This window comes from Marmota flaviventris, chromosome 13 (assembly GCF_047511675.1).
Source record: "Marmota flaviventris isolate mMarFla1 chromosome 13, mMarFla1.hap1, whole genome shotgun sequence".
NCBI lineage: Eukaryota > Metazoa > Chordata > Mammalia > Rodentia > Sciuridae > Marmota > Marmota flaviventris.
In genome coordinates, this window is record NC_092510.1 from 33,898,998 (window position 1) to 33,915,991 (window position 16,994).

Here is a 16,994-nt window from a genome sequence, read left to right on the forward strand (position 1 = left end):
CCTGGGTCATGTCACTGTGGTTCATGGTCAGAAGAGTTTGAGAAACATTGCCTTAAAGGATGTGCAGGAGAAAACCATCTATTTTCTTTAATTTCCAGACAAACACCAATAGGTCCCATTCAAGTGAGTCATGGTTCTGTAGCAAAGAAAAACCAGACAGGAGAGGACTAGATTTAACTAATGATACCCCAGGTTGGTTTTTGTTTGTTTGGGTGCTGGGGGTTGAACCCAGGGGCATTTTACCACTGAGCTACATCCTCAGTCCTTTTTATTTTCTTATTTTAAGACAGGATCTTGGTAAGTTGCTGAAGATGGCCTCAACCCTGAGATCCCCCTGCCTCAGCCTCCCAAATTGCTGGGATTACAGGTGTGCGCCTCCACGCCCAGCTCCTGGATTGTTAAGAATTTGTGTTATCTCTCAGCTTCTCCTCCTTAGGTGTTCATTAAACACAGGCACCTCTCAAGATCAAACCTAGCCCTTCTTTCCTGTCTGTCTTCTAAGAGATGACATGAACTCCCCAGCTTTCCACTGGTTCTTCTGCGTGAATCCTGAACTACTCTGGGTCTTAATGCCAGATGTGTATTTCTAGATAAGAGCTGGGATCCTCTCCATGGATGGCCCAGTGACTCCTCAAGTTCACACCCTGTCTGAAACTCAGCTCATCTTCTGTTTGTAAAAGGGAAGGTTGAAGCTCTAATCCTGCTGAAACAGGGGTTCACTTGATGCTTTGATCATATTCCTTGTGGCTTTGAAACTTACATATGTGGGTTTTTTTCCCCTTTTTCCCCAACCTTCTTTTCCCTAACCTTCTCCTTTCTTATCTTCTCCTCCCTGATCTTCTTTTCCTTAACCTTTTCCCTGATTTTCTCCTCTCTGATCTTTTCCTTAACCTCCTCCCTAATCTTATTTTTGTTTGGGGGCTTTTTTTTTTTTTTTTTTTTTGGTAATGGGGCTTGAACTCAGGGGCACTCAACCACTGAGCCACATCTCCAGCCCCTATTTTGTATTTTATTTAGAGACAGGGTCTCACTGAGTTGCTTAGAGCCTTAATAAGTTGCCGAGGCTGGATTTGAACTCGTGATCCTTCTGTCTCAGCCTCCCGAATCACTGGGATTACAGGTGTGAGTCACCATGCCCAGCTCCTGATCGTCTTTTCCCTAATCGTCTCCTTCCTGATCTCTCCTTCTTAATCTCATTTTCTCCAAATCACCTCTTTAAAAGCCCCCTGTTCCTGCTGATGGGCAGAATCGCAGCCTTTGGGAAAGGAGCCTCCTGTATTTCTCCTTTGCTAGCAAAGCAATAAACTTTTTCCTTTTTCTCAAAACCATGTCCTCCTTATTGGATTGGTATGGGGACAAGGACCAAGGTTTCTGCAACACTGCATTCCTGTCCAAGCCCCCCCCCCCCCCCCCGCCATCCCCAGCGCCTGGGCCTCTCAGTACCCAAAGTGAGAAAGCTTAGTGATGATCAAGTTTTCTCGCTCTCTCTTTGCCAAGTCCTATAATTTCTACCTCCCTACAGCCTCTCCTGTCTACCCACATCTACTTTTCCCTCCCACTCACGTTGTTCTAGATGGTTCTCACAGTCTTCCTAACAATCTTGTTTCCAGCTTTTCACCTTTTCTGTGGATCCTACCCTCCTGAACTTCCTCACAAGATACTTATGACTTTGAGTCACAATTCTGATTCTCAGAAATGGCAAAAACTCCTCAAAGAAATGCAAATATGTAAGTATTGAATTTAAAGCCCAAGCCAGAAATGACAATGATTCTATCTCAAGTGCCAATCTCAACCACTACCTAGCGATTCCTGGAGAACTGTGTTAAGAAAGATTCAAGAGATTTAAAAAAAAAAAAGCAAAGGGCAAAAGAAGGGGAAGAAGACAATCCTTGTCTATGTTCAATCTATTTCTTTACCTCTTCCTACATACTCTAGCTTCAACCCAAATATGCCATGACATTCTATTAACCACAAAGATTGTCTATCTGATTCCTTTCCTTTACTGTCTAGACTGCGCTTGCTTCCACTTCTTCTATGAGAATCCTCATCTTGTTTCTGTAGCACTCTACCTCCAGCTTGTTATTTGTAACTCTAGTGGGTATGTAGCAACCTCCTTCACTTTATATATATTATATATTATATGCCTCTCCCATGGGCAATAAACTCTTACAAGGTAGTGAGTGTGTCTTGCTCATCCCCCATCACCTAGATCTCAGCCTCTAACTTAAACCTACCAACTATTCAGTTGAAGTTTATGAAATGAATGAACTATTGAACCAATATTCTAATATCATTTGTCATTTTTTTTTTTTTTTGAGATTGAACTCAGGGGCGCTTTATTCACCACTGAACCACGTCCCCAACCCTTTTTAATTTTCATTTTGAGAGACAGGGTCTCACTTGGTTGCTTGACATTGGCCTTGAACTTGTGATCCTCCTGCCTCAGCCTCCCACATTGCTGAGATTACAGGCCTGAGCCACCCTCCCCCAATGATGTGACTTTTCAAAAAAAAATATGATCAGAGGGGATCCCTTAGAACTGGAAACCTCTCACAAGTAAAGATCTTCTTATAGAAATTTCGCTATTGCCAACAGCAATAAAAAACCCCACAGGACAGCAGCTCCCAAAACAAGAGTTTCCTAGAACTGCAAATTCAAGAGAAGAATCTTGAGCCAGGTGCAGTGGTGCACACCTGTTCATTCAGTCGCTCAGGAGGCCGAGTCAGGAGGCCGAGACAGGAGGACAGCAGGTTCAAAGCCAGCCTCAGAAACTTAGTGAGGCCCTAAGCAACTTAGTAAGACCCTGGATCAAAATAAATAATAAAAAGGGCAAGGGATGTGGCTCAGTGATTAAGCACCCCTGGGTTCAAACCCCAGTACAATTACAAGTGACTCTGCCAGTACATGTGACAAGATTTACACCCCTTTCACAAATGAGTCTCAGTAAATGACCTGTCTAATATTATATGAGCATCCATGAGAAGAAGATTCAAATCCACTACTCACACAAATTTGTGCTATTCCTGCTTCACCAGTGAGTTTTTAGTAAATTTTAATACAATAAAAGGAATCAACTACTTTCAAAAATAGTAGTTATTAGCCAGGTGCAGTGGTACATACCAATAGTCCCAGCTACTTAGACACTGAGACAGGAGGATCTTTTGAGCCCATAAGTTCAGAGCCAACCTGGACAACGGCAAGACCCTGTGTTTTAAAATAATAATGTTAGAAAACGTCTACACTGCACCATACTGTCTATCCCACAGAAATCTCACCCTCCAATTCTCTTTTTTTTTTTTTAGAGAGAGAGAGAGAGAGAGTGAGAGAGAGACAGAATTTTAATATTTATTTTTCAGTGGACACAACATCTTTGTCTGTATGTGTGCTGAGGATCGAACCAGGCTGCACGCATGCCAGGTGAGCGCACTACCGCTTGAGCCACATCCCCATCACCCTCCAATTCTCTAAGCAGCCCTCTAAACCATTTGTGCCCTGGAAATTCAAACATGACTATGTGAAGGTAGTTTTTAAATTTTTATTTATTTATTTACTTATGTAATGCTGGGGATTGAGCCTGAGGGTGCTCTTTCACCTGAGGGTGAGCATCACCCCCCCAACCCTTTTATTTTCTTGAGACAGGGTCTTGCCAAGTTGCTGCGGCTGGCCTCTACTTGCAGTCCTCCTGCCTCAGCCTCCTGAGTCACTGGGATTAACGGGTGTGCACCACATACTTGACTTGGAGAGAAATTTCAAACCATTTAACCAAACATTAGCAGCTTCTCTCGTTGGTCATTTATATGGAGGCCAATGACCCTCACAGTCATCTCTCTGCAGTCATAACAGCAAAGTGGTAAACACTATAATATTGTGACAGCTCCAACAAGTGAGAGAGAAGTCACTAGCGCCAGGGGCTTATCTTTCCTTTATAGGAAAATAGCTTTTATTTGTTGTTGTTCCTTGAATGCCTAAGGGGAAAAAAAAAAAGAAAGAAATTGAAGAAAGACAGTGACAGACTTGTTAATTTCCAAAGTGGATGCCAAGTCCTGTCTTAGAAGAAGGACATCACAAGCATTTTGTTCTTCCAAGAAGTGTAATGCTTGGGATTTTTTTCATTCTGAGTCGTGCAAAGCGAATGGCCCAAACCCAAAGTGCAGCGAACACCAGGATTTCAAGGATTTGGGGGGTTATCTTCCCTGTCGTTTTCTTCTGTGTCTGTGTGGTTCCTCAAACAAAGTGGGTTGGAAGAGTTCAAGCTCAGTTCACAGAAGAGAACGTTCTGTACTCGGCACAACAGGCTGGGCTGCTCTCGGTAAAACAAGACCAACAGCATGATCTCAGCCGTGGCAGCAGCAGGCACCGCAGCCGCCAACCCCCGGCCCCGACGTTTGAATACTGGGACTGTCAGAGGCCATCTATGGACAGTGCGCTGCGAAGGTGGGACCCGGCGCGGGCACACACGCCCCCGCGGCTGGCAGAAATGGCTTCCCTTGCAGTTCCATTGTTCCTTCTTCTCCCCAGAGGGTCAAGGAACTTGTTTGGATAGCTCTCTTTGGAGGTTAATTATAACTGAAGCATTTCCAAGGAAACCACCCCCCGCGCGTGCACTTCTGCTCTGGCATTGATTTGGGGCTTCAATCTGTTTGGATGTTACCGTAATCAGATGACAGCACTAAGGCTAAACACGCGGTGGCGGCCTGGCCCGGCCCAGGGTGGGAGGGAGGCATCCAAAGAGGACCCCGAGAGCAGGAGGAAGAGTCAAATTCATGGTTGCCCCGCCCCCACCCGAAGCCTTTCTGTCGTCTTCGCGATCCAAAGATTTTCCTTTCTTTGTCTAGAGTTTAGCACACAATTCAACACATATTTATTGACTGCTTTTTTTTTTTCCTCTAGAGCCTGTCCATAAAATAACACCTGAAGCAAGGTTTATATAGCGAAATGAAAACCTGGCCTTGAAGCCAGAGGACTGAATAGGTTAGGAAGAAAGAAAGCTGGGTGTGGCCACCCGAGGAAGGCTGAGAGGGGAGGGTGGCCAGACTGAGCAGGGAAGGTCTTGAAGCCAGGTGAGCAATTGAAAGAATGACAAAGCGGGCATCTGGCATGGTCCTTGCAGGTGGGATTCAAGCCTATTTATTTGCAAGAGGAAAAAAAATGAAAAAAAAAAAAAAGTAGTAGAACTACCACAGCAGGAGAGTGGGGTGGGCCTGAACCCCTTTTATAGGTAACCCTGCCCTGGCCTGTTGCAGGACATGGAGACCAGCAGGGGTGAGGGGCAGCAAGGGAGCCACAGAAAGTGCTCTATGTTGGTGGCTTTGGATCCTGGTTTTCTGTCTCTGTGACTTCAGGCGAGTTCCTCAAACTGTGCCCATGAGCATGCGTGCTCTCAGCTATTAATTAGGGAGCTGGTTACCTATTTGTAGAACTGTTCCTACTGTGGAATTAAAGGAAATAAAATATGCCTCTTCTTGGCACAGACTGGGTATCTAATAAATAGCAACCATTGTTATTAATAATGTAGGTACCCATCAGAGGAAGCTGTTAACCAGGTGTCAGTTAAGAACTTCCACCTGCGAGTCCTCTGAAATGTTCCATCGCCCACAGATTTTCACAATTCATTTTCTCAGCGAATGTCTATTGAGCATCTGCCTCTGACACCTTGCTCTGTGCCAGGCACAAGGCACCATGGCAGCAAAGGCCTTGACCTAGAGAATTTCACTTGCCTTTGCAGCAAAGGCCGTTTCTACAGGGCAGCAAACTTGGGACAGTTGGCCAATGCTTCCCCGCAGCCTGTTTTCTTTTCATGCTCAGTTTGTTTCTTCCAGGTCCAAGATGATGGCTATGGCTGTGATAAACCATCCCAGAGAAAAATAAGGTGCTAGGCATTCTGGGGGACGGGGTTGATCAGGAACAGCCCCCATGCAAGACATTTCTCAGGACTTCTCTTCCAGAATGTAAACATCCTTTCCCACTTCAGGACTAGAACTCCTGCCAAGGCTTTGAAAAACAAGTTACACAAGCACCTTTGGGGTGGTTGGACATGCCACATCACAGCTGCTGCTACGCAGGGAGGTGGGAGGGAGATGGCCTCAAGGACTCAGGGACAATACACCCACCCATAAACACAACACACCCTGGGCCAAAAAGCACAGCCTTTGGGACAACATACCAAGCCCCAACTTGTGACCCAAAGGAGTCAGTCATTGAAAACAACTGCAAAGACTTCCATGCTGCCATCACTAGTGAGACCCACGTTCAAGAGGGTGATCAATTTTCTGCTGTTACAGCTAAGGCCTGGGCAAAGTAAGGACTCTCCTGTCCCTGGACACCATGACATTCTAAATTCTTTCCTCCCTATGGAGACCACCTCCCTTCACTTTCCTGGCTCTGCCTCTCACACTGAGGACCCTGTTTAAAATTGACAGAAGAGCCAGGCACAGTGGTGCATGCCTGTAATCTCAGCAGTTCAGGAGACAGAGGCAGGAGGATCACGAGTTCAAAGCCAACCTCAGCAAATTAGCAAGGCACTAAGCAACTCAGTGAGACCCTGTCTCTTAATAATAATACAAAAAAAATTGGGCTGGGGATGTGGCTCAGTGTTCAAGTGCCCCTGAGTTCAATCCATAGTACAAAAAAAAAAAAAAAATTGGCCGCAGAGAGCCTGTCTTAAAATTACTGTCCTCCCAACTGGAGACCTTTGCCAATGGCTCCTGCCAACTCCAGCCAGTTACGGATGAACAGAATATGCATAAGGCAGCAAAAGCAAAACTTTAAGGAACAGGAAGACTGAGTTAAATAAATCCAGGGACTAGGCAAGTAATGGAGATCTCAGAGGGAATAAATGAAGGGAAGGAGTTCCCAGAGAGTTAAGCAAGAGTTCACACCAACCCACACACATCTGGTGAAAAGAGACCTAAGAGAGTAACTGTTGACCATTCATGACATGCCAAGGACTTTAAATACATTCTCTCATTAATCTCACAATAATTCTGTGTGGTAGTTGGTGATATTATCCCTGTTACAGATGAGGAAACTAGTACCCAAAGATCTTCAATAACTTGCCCATGGCTATGCAGCCACATACATAGAAGAAGAGATTGTACCTGAACCCAGATATATTTCGCTCAAAAGCCCAAGTTTCCTTCATTGCACTATTCTGCCTCCTCATATATATAAGAATGTTATTGGAATCATCTTGCACATATATTTGGGTTTTTCAGACACTGAAGTCTTAAGTTGAATTACTGATAACAAGTTTCACTCTCCAGTCTAATATATTTTGCCTTATCTCAGTTCATATCACCAATTGGCAATAATTATTGAACATCCATGAAGTATTGTTCTGTGTTCTACAGGAGATGGAAAGGTGAGTTAAGCATAAGTGCTTAAGGAATTTCTAGTCTGTCTGCACAGGACAGCTTGTGCTGCAGTAACAAACAACTTCTGAATTTTGTGTGTGTGTGTGTGTGTGTGTGTTGTTTTTTTGTTTGTTTGGTACTGGGTATTGAACCTGGGAGCGCTTAACCACTGAGCCATGTCCCCCAGCCCCTTTTTGTAATATTTTATTTAGAGACAAGGTCTCGCTGAATTGCTTAGCCTCACTAAATTGCTGAGGCTGGCTTTGAACTTCTGATCCTCCTGCCTCAGCCTCCAGAGCCTCTGGGATGACAGGCATGAGTCACCATAGACAGCTAACTTCTGGATCTAGCTAAATACAACAAAGATTAGTTTCCTACTCACCCCACTAGCCCATTGTGAATCAGCTGGATCTTCACTCAAAGACCCAGGCTAATGAACAACTGCCAGATAACTTGAACTTTTCCAGTCACCACATCAAAGGGAAAGAGTGTGGTCAGTCACTTACCAGCCTTTAACACTTCTTCCTGTGAAGGGACTCATGGCAATTCTGCTCACATTTTGAAGCAAGAACAAAGGTCAGGCAGTTAGTGTAGATAGGTGAATGGGGGGGGGGGGGCGGTCCAGAAGACAGAAGTTGAATAGGGTTGGTAAGATGGAAGCTGGTTCAAAGGGGAACAATGTTAATACCTTCAGGACACTTCCCCCTCCCCTAAGCAATAATCAAAAAGTCACCTACCTCCAGTAGATGTTCATCCCAGCAGGGAATTATTAATGAGTATTTCCTGGGCCACTCCCTCTGAATTGCCCCTCTTCTGCCTTTTTACTGTTTGACGGGATAAAGGAAGGGGACATGAGAAGTGAGAACACTGGAAATTATAAAAAGGACAAGCTGCACCCCCTCCCATGACACCCAGCTCTGGGCCCCTTCTCTGTTGAGAAGTGTGTGTTTGTTTTCTATGCTTGCCTCACACCGATTCCCAGGTGTTCAATCTTCACATCTGGAGAAGCGGACTCGCCCTCACCAGTAACAGGCGGAAACCATTTCATTGACCACAGCAAGACAGTTGCATATAACTTCAAGGAGTTAGAGAAGTACAGACCTACCACAAGTCTAGTAATGGAGAAAAACCAAAAAAAAAAAAAAAAAAAAAGGATGAATAGCCCTGATAACAACCACGATCTAGGAAGAGAAATGACCTCAAAGCCTCACACTCAACATTGCATAGCAACACAAGGCCAAACAATTAAGCACCCTCAGTGTGGACACATTCAGGGTTTATGTCCTAACAAGTCAACAGAGAAGGGATTATACCTGGGCTAGAGGACTCAGAGAAATGTCCTGAGGAAGTAAAGACCTATGTTGAGCCTTCAAGAGTGGGAAGAACTCGAACTCACATGGACCTACAAGACCAGACCAGTTGCATCCACCTTGGCCTTCCTTGGGGTGATGGTAACCCAATACTGATCACCCTCATGAATGACATAGAGGATTCCAGGCCTAGAGAAACAACCCTAATGAACACCTGAAAGCAAGAATATGCACCATAGTCTTGAGGGGAAGAGAGCCCATCCTAGTTGAGCAGAGTGCTGGATTCAGAGAGAAATGACAGCTGGCCAAGGCATTAGTTGAGAAGATAGGGAACATCTTCAAACAGAAGAAAACCATGATAAGAGTAAGATGTTAGAGATTGTAATCAGTCAGTGGCTACATTCTTTCAATTATCCTTCCTTCATCTCACAAGTATTTTAACTATTTTGCAAAGGAGATGCAAAAATGTGTGAAACTTGATTCCTGTCCTTAAAGGACTAAGCAGGCTAAATTGCTAAATGAAGTTGGGGTGGTGGTGAGGAATCCAGTGGGGAGGGAGACTAAAGCCAGCATAGCTGGAGGAAAGTGGAGAGTGGACACTTTGAGGAGATAGAGGAGGTTAGGTGACTGGCAATGGCAGAAAAGACTATTGGAATGGATATTTTCAAGGGGATTTTATGAAGTTTGGCTCCTACATTACTGAAATCTACATTACTGAAATGCTTTGGGAGGTGACATGATAGGTCACAATTGGACAAGTGGGTTGCAATGAAGTGTTGACTATGGCCTCAGAGTGGGTACAGGGTGTGAGCAGGGACTTCCCAAGAGGGCCCAGTCATGTTTAGTTAAATAGATCTGTGCAATCAAGTTTATAAAGGACAAAATGGCTCATACTAGGAGTGAGTTAGTCAAGAAAGGAGATGAAAGATGATCCTGATAACAGTCATTGAAAGATCTGCAGGGAGCACATTCCAGTCCAGGCACTAAGAGCCACAAAAGCAAATGCACCCAAGTGTGGAGCAGCCTGGTTTGATTGAGCAACTCCAAGCAGACACTGATGAACATGAGTATGAGAGATAAAGTTAGGAGAGGCACATTCGTTAATCTAATGCAACCATCAGGATTTGTGAAAATATGTTTAAACCAGGTGAGCCAGCCCACACCTGTAATCCCAAGACTCTGGAGGCTGAGCAATTTAACAAGACCCTGTCTCTTAAAAAAAAAAAAAAATTAAAAAGCTGGGGATGTGGCTCAGTGATTATCTGCCTCTGGATTCAATCCCTGGTTCCAAAGTTCACGTTCAAAATTATTCACTCAGCATTTATTGGCCCTGAATACTTTGCAGCTTTTCTGCAAAAGCTTTTGCTGTGATTTCGGCAAAAACATGATAAACTCATGATTTCCTATTTGCCAGTTGGTAATAAAATGGCAGATGCAGAATGAACTTTTCTAAGGATACTCTGACTTATTTATATTCACCCCTCATGTGCAGCCTGCCAATATTTACCTTGCTGCTAAGCACCACCTCTCTGTATGCCAAGATCCTTCAGGTCCTTCGTCCCAGCAGGTGAAGGATTGCCTGAGACAGCAGCAAACAGAAGCAGAAATCTGTGACTATTAAGACACACTTTCTTATACAGTCAATTGTCAGGTAGGAAAATTTATCTCTGCTGATCAGAGCCAAAACTATCTTGAGGATGGGGTGTGGGTGTCTGAGTGTGCCTGGGTAGTTTTACTTAACCACCTGGGAAATCTCTCAATCTGCATTTGTTTCATTAATCTTGTACAATTCCATTCTCCTTTTCTCCACACACTCATAAAAGGCAGTTTGATAATGTTACATATCTGAAAAGTCACTATGGCAAGAATATAAGGAAATAGATACTTAGCCTCCCAATGAGAATAAGGGGCAGAGTATACTTTTGTTGAAAAGTAAGTGGCAGGGGGGATCTAAGACAGTGTATTTCACTCAGAATGGGAGCATATTTAAACAACATTGTATTTCATTAAAATGTCATTCAGATTTCTTCCTCATAATTCATTCAGATTCTACCCAGTTATCTCCTGTTTCTAAATTCAACTCCACAGTTGACACTAAATTTTGGTCCCCTGGAATAAAACATTTTATTTTCATTTTACCTGAATATTGCTTTTCCTAACCATCATAAGAATGGTGGTGGGGGAAAGACCTTATGTCACTCTCAGGGATAATACATTATGTATTTCAGCCCAGTTCCAAATAGAGGCCAGTGAGCACTGTGAGGAAAGTGAAGGAACTTAAAGCCATTCATTCAGTCAGTAAATATTTAATGAACAGTCACTATGTTCTAGAAACTATGTGCTGAGAGCAAACAAGACATGGCCCCTGACATCCTGGAGCCAGCCAATTCATAGGGGACATGATCATTAATCCAATAATCACACAAATCATTATAAACCTAGTACCAAGGCAATGGTAACAAAGGATGACTCTGAGAACATAAGCATGGAGCCTGACCTAGACTGGGGGAAGGATTAGGGAAGGTCGTCTGAGAAAGTGAAGGTCAAGTGCTCATCTGAAGGATGAGCAAAAATCAGCTTGGGGGTGGGGTGGGGTGGGTGTGTGCATGCATGCTTGTCTAACTTCTCCTATTTGTTTATGTTTTTGTTATTTTTTGTTTTGCTTTTTGTACCAGGGATTGAACTCAGAGGCACTTAACCACTGATCCACATTCCCAGCCCTTTTTTATATTTTATTTAGAGACAGGGTCTTGCTGAGTTGTTTAGGGCCTTGCTAAATAGCTGAGGCTGGCTTTGAACTTGCAGTCTTTTTGCTTCATCCTCCAGAGAGGCTGGGATTATAGGCCTGAGCCACAGGGCCCAGCTATTTCTCTGATTTATAACACAACTGTAACTAATAGTATCTTGTCTGAGTTTAGGGTCCCCAGAAGCAGACCTTGAGATGAAGACTCAGAAGAAGGTGATTTATAAAGAAGTGTCTCTGAAGAAAATTGCTGGAGAAGGCAGGAAGTGGGAGTGGAGAGGGATAGAGGCCAAGCATAGTGGAGAATCAAGCAAAGTCCCATGGAGAGGTGAAGGGAAGACAGGACAGGTCACACAGGGAGCTGGTAGCATTTGTTTCCCTATTAAGTACACAGCCAGGATGGTGTGCAGAAATACTACTTGAAATATGCAGAGGATGCAGGCAGAGCACCCACATCAGCTACGTAGGGCACAGGTGCATGTTCAATGAAACAGTGCCCCTTCAGAACTGAGCACAGTGCAGGATACAGCAAGGGTCCCATAAATATTAGCTTTCATTGTAACTTTTCTGTACTGGGGACAGAACCCTGGGACTCAAGCATGCTAGGTAAGCACTCTACCACTGAGCTACACCCCAAGTCGTCTTATTTTATTTTGAGATAAGATCTCACTAAATTGCTGAGACTGGCATGGAACTAGTGATCCTTCTGCCTCAGCCTCCCTGAGTAGCTGGGATTCCAGGGCATACGCCACACCAGCTGGGCACCTTTGTTAATTTTTATTTGTCACTATACATTAGAGTAACCTCGAACAGGCTCTACTTTATCCAGTTATCTCTGCCTACTCAAATCCTCCAGGATACCCGTCTCCCCACCACTCCCTGCCAGGTCTCCTTGGACAAACACACATATAAATATAGCAATATATATTTATATTTCCCAGGATTGTCACATTTTGCTGAGCTCATAACAGAACTGAGCAAATAACCCTGTCATTCTCTGTAATATATTCTATCATTCACTGGAGCTTCATCTCTCCCTGTCCTCCCAGGCTCCCGGAGCTCAGAAATTCATGTGCTTGGCTGCTTCTTAAATGTGATTCGTACTAACCTGATATAATTCTCAGGCCTTCATTTCCTAGGCAAGTGGATAGAATTTTTAGGCCAAAGGGACTTTCTTCATCTGCTCATCTTGCTAAGCAATTAAACAATTGTTTGCTACTTTCAAAATCAGCATTTTGGTGGCGGGGGTGGGGGGGGGGGGTGAGGGCCCACTGGGGATTGAACTCAGGGGTACTTGACCACTGAGCCACACCCCAGCCCTATTTTGTATTTATTTAGAGACAAGGTTTCACTGAGTTGCTTAGTACCTCACTAAATCGCTGAGGCTGGCTTTGAATTCACGATCCTCTTGTCTCAGCCTCCAGAGCCCCTGGTATTACAGGTGTGCACCACCACATCTGGCTCAAAATTGGCATTTTTAAATAAAAAGAAATGAACTATAGATACTCTTAAGGATGAATTGCAAAAACTTTATCCTAAGCAAAAAAAAAAAGCCACACTCAAAAGAATGTACATGGTACGATTCCATGTATTGGAAATTCTAGAACAGGCAAAATTGATCTAGGGTGAGAGGAAGCAGGTCAGTGGTTGCCTGAGGTTAGGGTTGGGGGCAACAAATTTTGGGAACTGAGTCTTCATTTCTTTCCTCCTCCTCCTCCTCCTCCTCCTCCTCCTCCTCCTCCTTCTTCTTTTTGTACTTGGTATTGAACCCAGGGGCACTTAACCACTGAGTCACATCCCCAGTCCTTTTTTTACTTTTTGAGACAAGGTCTCCGTAAATTTTTTAGGGTTTCATAAGTTACTGAGGCTACCCTTGAACTTGCAATCCTCCTGCCTCAGCCTCCAGAGTTGCTGGGATTACAGGTGTGCGCCACCACGCCCACCTGCAAGTGTCCATGTCTAGGTTGTGGAGGTTTAGACCAGTGTATATATTTGTCAACATTCATAGAACTGTATGCCTAACATGGGTACATTCTTTTGTATATAAATTACACCTCAATAAAATGATTTCAAAAACAAAGGAGCCAGGTGCGGTGGCACATACCTATAATCCCAGGAGCTCAGGAGATTGAGACAGGAGGATCACGAGTTCAAAGCCAGCCTCAGCAACAGCAAGGTGCTAAGCAACTCAGTGAGACCCTGTCTCTAAATAAAATACAAAATAGGGCTGAGGATGTGACTTAGTGGTTGAATGCCTATGAGTTCAATTCCCAGTACCAAAAAAAGAAAAAGAAAAACAAATGAGTTGGTAGGTATTCCATTGTTTGACCTAGAGATCCAGAGAACATGCAAAAGTAATCGCAGGAAACTCCAACTAGCCAGACACAGGGAAGTATCCGAATTGTTTTCCATCCACGCCCCCTAGTTTTTCTTTTGGCAGGAAGCCAGTCTTTATCATTCGCACTAATGAAGGGAAACAGCGAGAAGGAGAATCTAAAAAGAAAATAATCCACAGTCATTTACATATTGTGGCATTAGAATGCGTTTTGTGTTGATTCCACGGAATTTGACTAGAGTTGTGTTCACTTGACATTCCCAAAATACACTTCACAGAAAATAATGAAGTCCCCGAGGAAGACCTGAATTGGGAGCAGGGAAGCAGTTTGCTTTTCTGGCCTGACTCTACTTCTCCCTTCCTCGCTTTCCAAACAGGAAAAGCAAAGATTCACCTAATTCTCCTGCAAGCAGGCTATCTGGTTTGGTGCCTCAGCCTTCAGGAGATTCATACCTCTGCATTAATGTCTTTAATGTGCAGTAAAAATGAGAGAAGTGGAGACATCTAAGCCATGGCAAAAAAAAAAGGCTTGGAAAAAAAGAAAAAAAAAGTTTTCTTACAAACTAATTCATATTGTATTTGCAGGTCATTGAAAACAGATTCTACAAAATCAAGTTCTCATATTTAACATGCAGTGTAACTGGCTCAGGCTCTGGGAGGTCTTTCCTGGTACACTGCACCCCCTTCTCCAAGCCCTGCCACTCTCAAGGCTGGATTCACCCCCACCTCCTGTCCCCCACACTCTGTACTTTGCCCTTCATGGCACTTACCACGTGGAAGGCAAATGCCTGTTTACTAATCTGTGTCCTGGTTCAGACTGAGAGTTCTTTGAGAGCAGGGTTGGCTGAGGTCACATTGTATTCCCAGCTGCTAGAACAGTAGCAGGTTCATAGTAGGTGCTTAATAAAGAGTTGTTGATGTGGGGTGCTGTGGCACACGCCAGTAATCCCAGCAACTCGAGAGGCTGAGGCAGGAGGATTACAGGTTCAAGACCAGCCTGGGCAACTTAGACTCTGCCTCAAAATAAAAAACAAAAGGGGCTGGGGAATCTATTCAGTGACAGAGCACCCCTGGATTCAATCCCCAGTGTCTAGAAGAAGAAGAAGAAAAAAAGAGTTGTTAAGTTGTTATTGTTCTAGACACCTAACAACAGAGTTTATTTAAGGTTTAGAAAATCAACTGCACAAACAGGAAAATTCTGGTGCTTCCAAAGGGAACTCCACCCAAGCAGAGCTCCAACAGGAAATACCAAAAAGTCAGTATCTAGCACAGAAATCACTGTGCATGTGTTTCAAGGCAAACTCTCCAGAGCTGATCTCCAAGAGCCTGTGGAATAGTTTGTAAAATCCAAGGCTTTAAGAGCTGTCCATAAGAATTCTCCTCCAAGGCAAGTGACAGTCTCTAAGTGACAGTAGAGAGAAGCAAGAAGGCTCCTTGTTACCTTAACCTCCTTGGGCAGCTAAAGCAGCACAGAATTTGGACTCAGTGGACCAAGTTTGGCCACCTAGACTTCGAGATTCTGTAAACGACAATGCTAATCCCTCCTAGGAGTGGTTGCAATGTGCCGTCTGTACATTCTTAAGGGCAATGCCCGTTTTAGCTGTCTTTATTGGCAAAAACAGCAATGGCAAAATACACCTGAGACTCAAATAGAAGAATAAGAGGAGGAAGAACGAGGAATGCTGAACTATAATCATAAGTTTCTGCTCATTTTTTAAAAGCTGGCTTCCAAGGTATGAGTCACCCCAATGCCTCCTTTCCTCCTATGGCCTCCTGGGTGTCCAATTTTGGGTCACTTGCTCCCCTGGTGAATGAGGAGAGAGTCAGAGAGCCTAAGTCTACTCAGCATGGCCACATTATTAACACTAGAATTGGGAAATGAACAACTGGCTCAGATGAACATTTGCAAGCAGTTCCTTCCTCCTCAATCCCAGCCAGTACTAGGGATTGAACCTAGAGGCACTCTACCACTGAGCTTCATCCCCAGTCCTTTTTATTTTTTATTTTGACACAGAGTCTTGCTAAGCTACCCATGCTGGTCTCAAACTTGCTATCCTCCTGCCTGAGCCTTCTGAGTCATTGGGAATACAGGCATGAGCCACAGCAACCAGTGAGTAATTGCACTTCAACTTTCCATAAATTTACCTTGTTGGGGATCTAGGTATTAATGTGCAAAGGTCAGACATTTGTTAATTGACTAATAATACTCATTTCTTTCACTAAAGTGCTTAGCTAAGAAGTGATTTGAGGGAGCTGGGGTTGTGGCTCAGCGGTAGAGTATGTGCCTAGCACGTGTGAGGCCGTGGGTTCAATCCTCAGCATCACATAAAAATATATAAATATAATAAAGGTATTGTATCCAACTACAACTAAAAAAAATCATTAAAAAAAAGGAGAAGTGATTTGAGGACTAAGAGTATAACCAGAAGTAGAGTATGTGTCCAACAGGCACAAGGCCCTGGGTTTGATCCCTGGCATCACAACATAATAATAATAAAAAGCCCATTAAAGCTGGCACAGTGGTGCATGCCTGTAATCCCAGCAACTCAGGAGGCTGAGGCGAAGGATCTCAAAGCCAGCCTGAACAAAAGTGAGGCACTAATCAACTCAGTGAGACCCTGTCTCTAATAAAAAATACAAAATAGGGCTGGAAATGTGGTTCAGTGGGCATCCCTAAATTCAATCCCCGGTAACCCCCACCCCCCAAAAAAAAGCCCATTTCAAAAAACAAGAAGTGACTGGTGAATTTAATGTATTCTCTTGATCCGTACATGTCATAGAACTCACCCTGAGTTTAGGTAATAAGTCCTGCCAATACTTGGGGGGAAAGCACAGAAATTCAAGAACAACAATCAGATCATCTCCTCGTGAAAGATCAGCATATGCCCACCATTGTGATTTTCACCAGCCATTCATTCATTAAATCATTCATTCAACAAATGCGAAAGAACTCTGGTTCCACATTTTATTGGGGATGTAACCTTAGTCAAATTGCAACTCCTTTCCTTTGTAAGTTACAGGTCACAATAATTTCCACCTTAGAGATTAGTCATGAACACCGAGTAGCTTAATTATTCATAACAATAGTAGTACTATTGTGTATGATTATAATGCGCCCATAAATTTTTTTTAAAAACAATAATAGTAGTAACAACTGTTGCTCAGTGTGTAATATATGCATCATATATGGACTACAGCCATTGTGCCTTGTCCTTTGAGAGTGCCATCCACAATGTGGGAACAGCTGGAGCAGA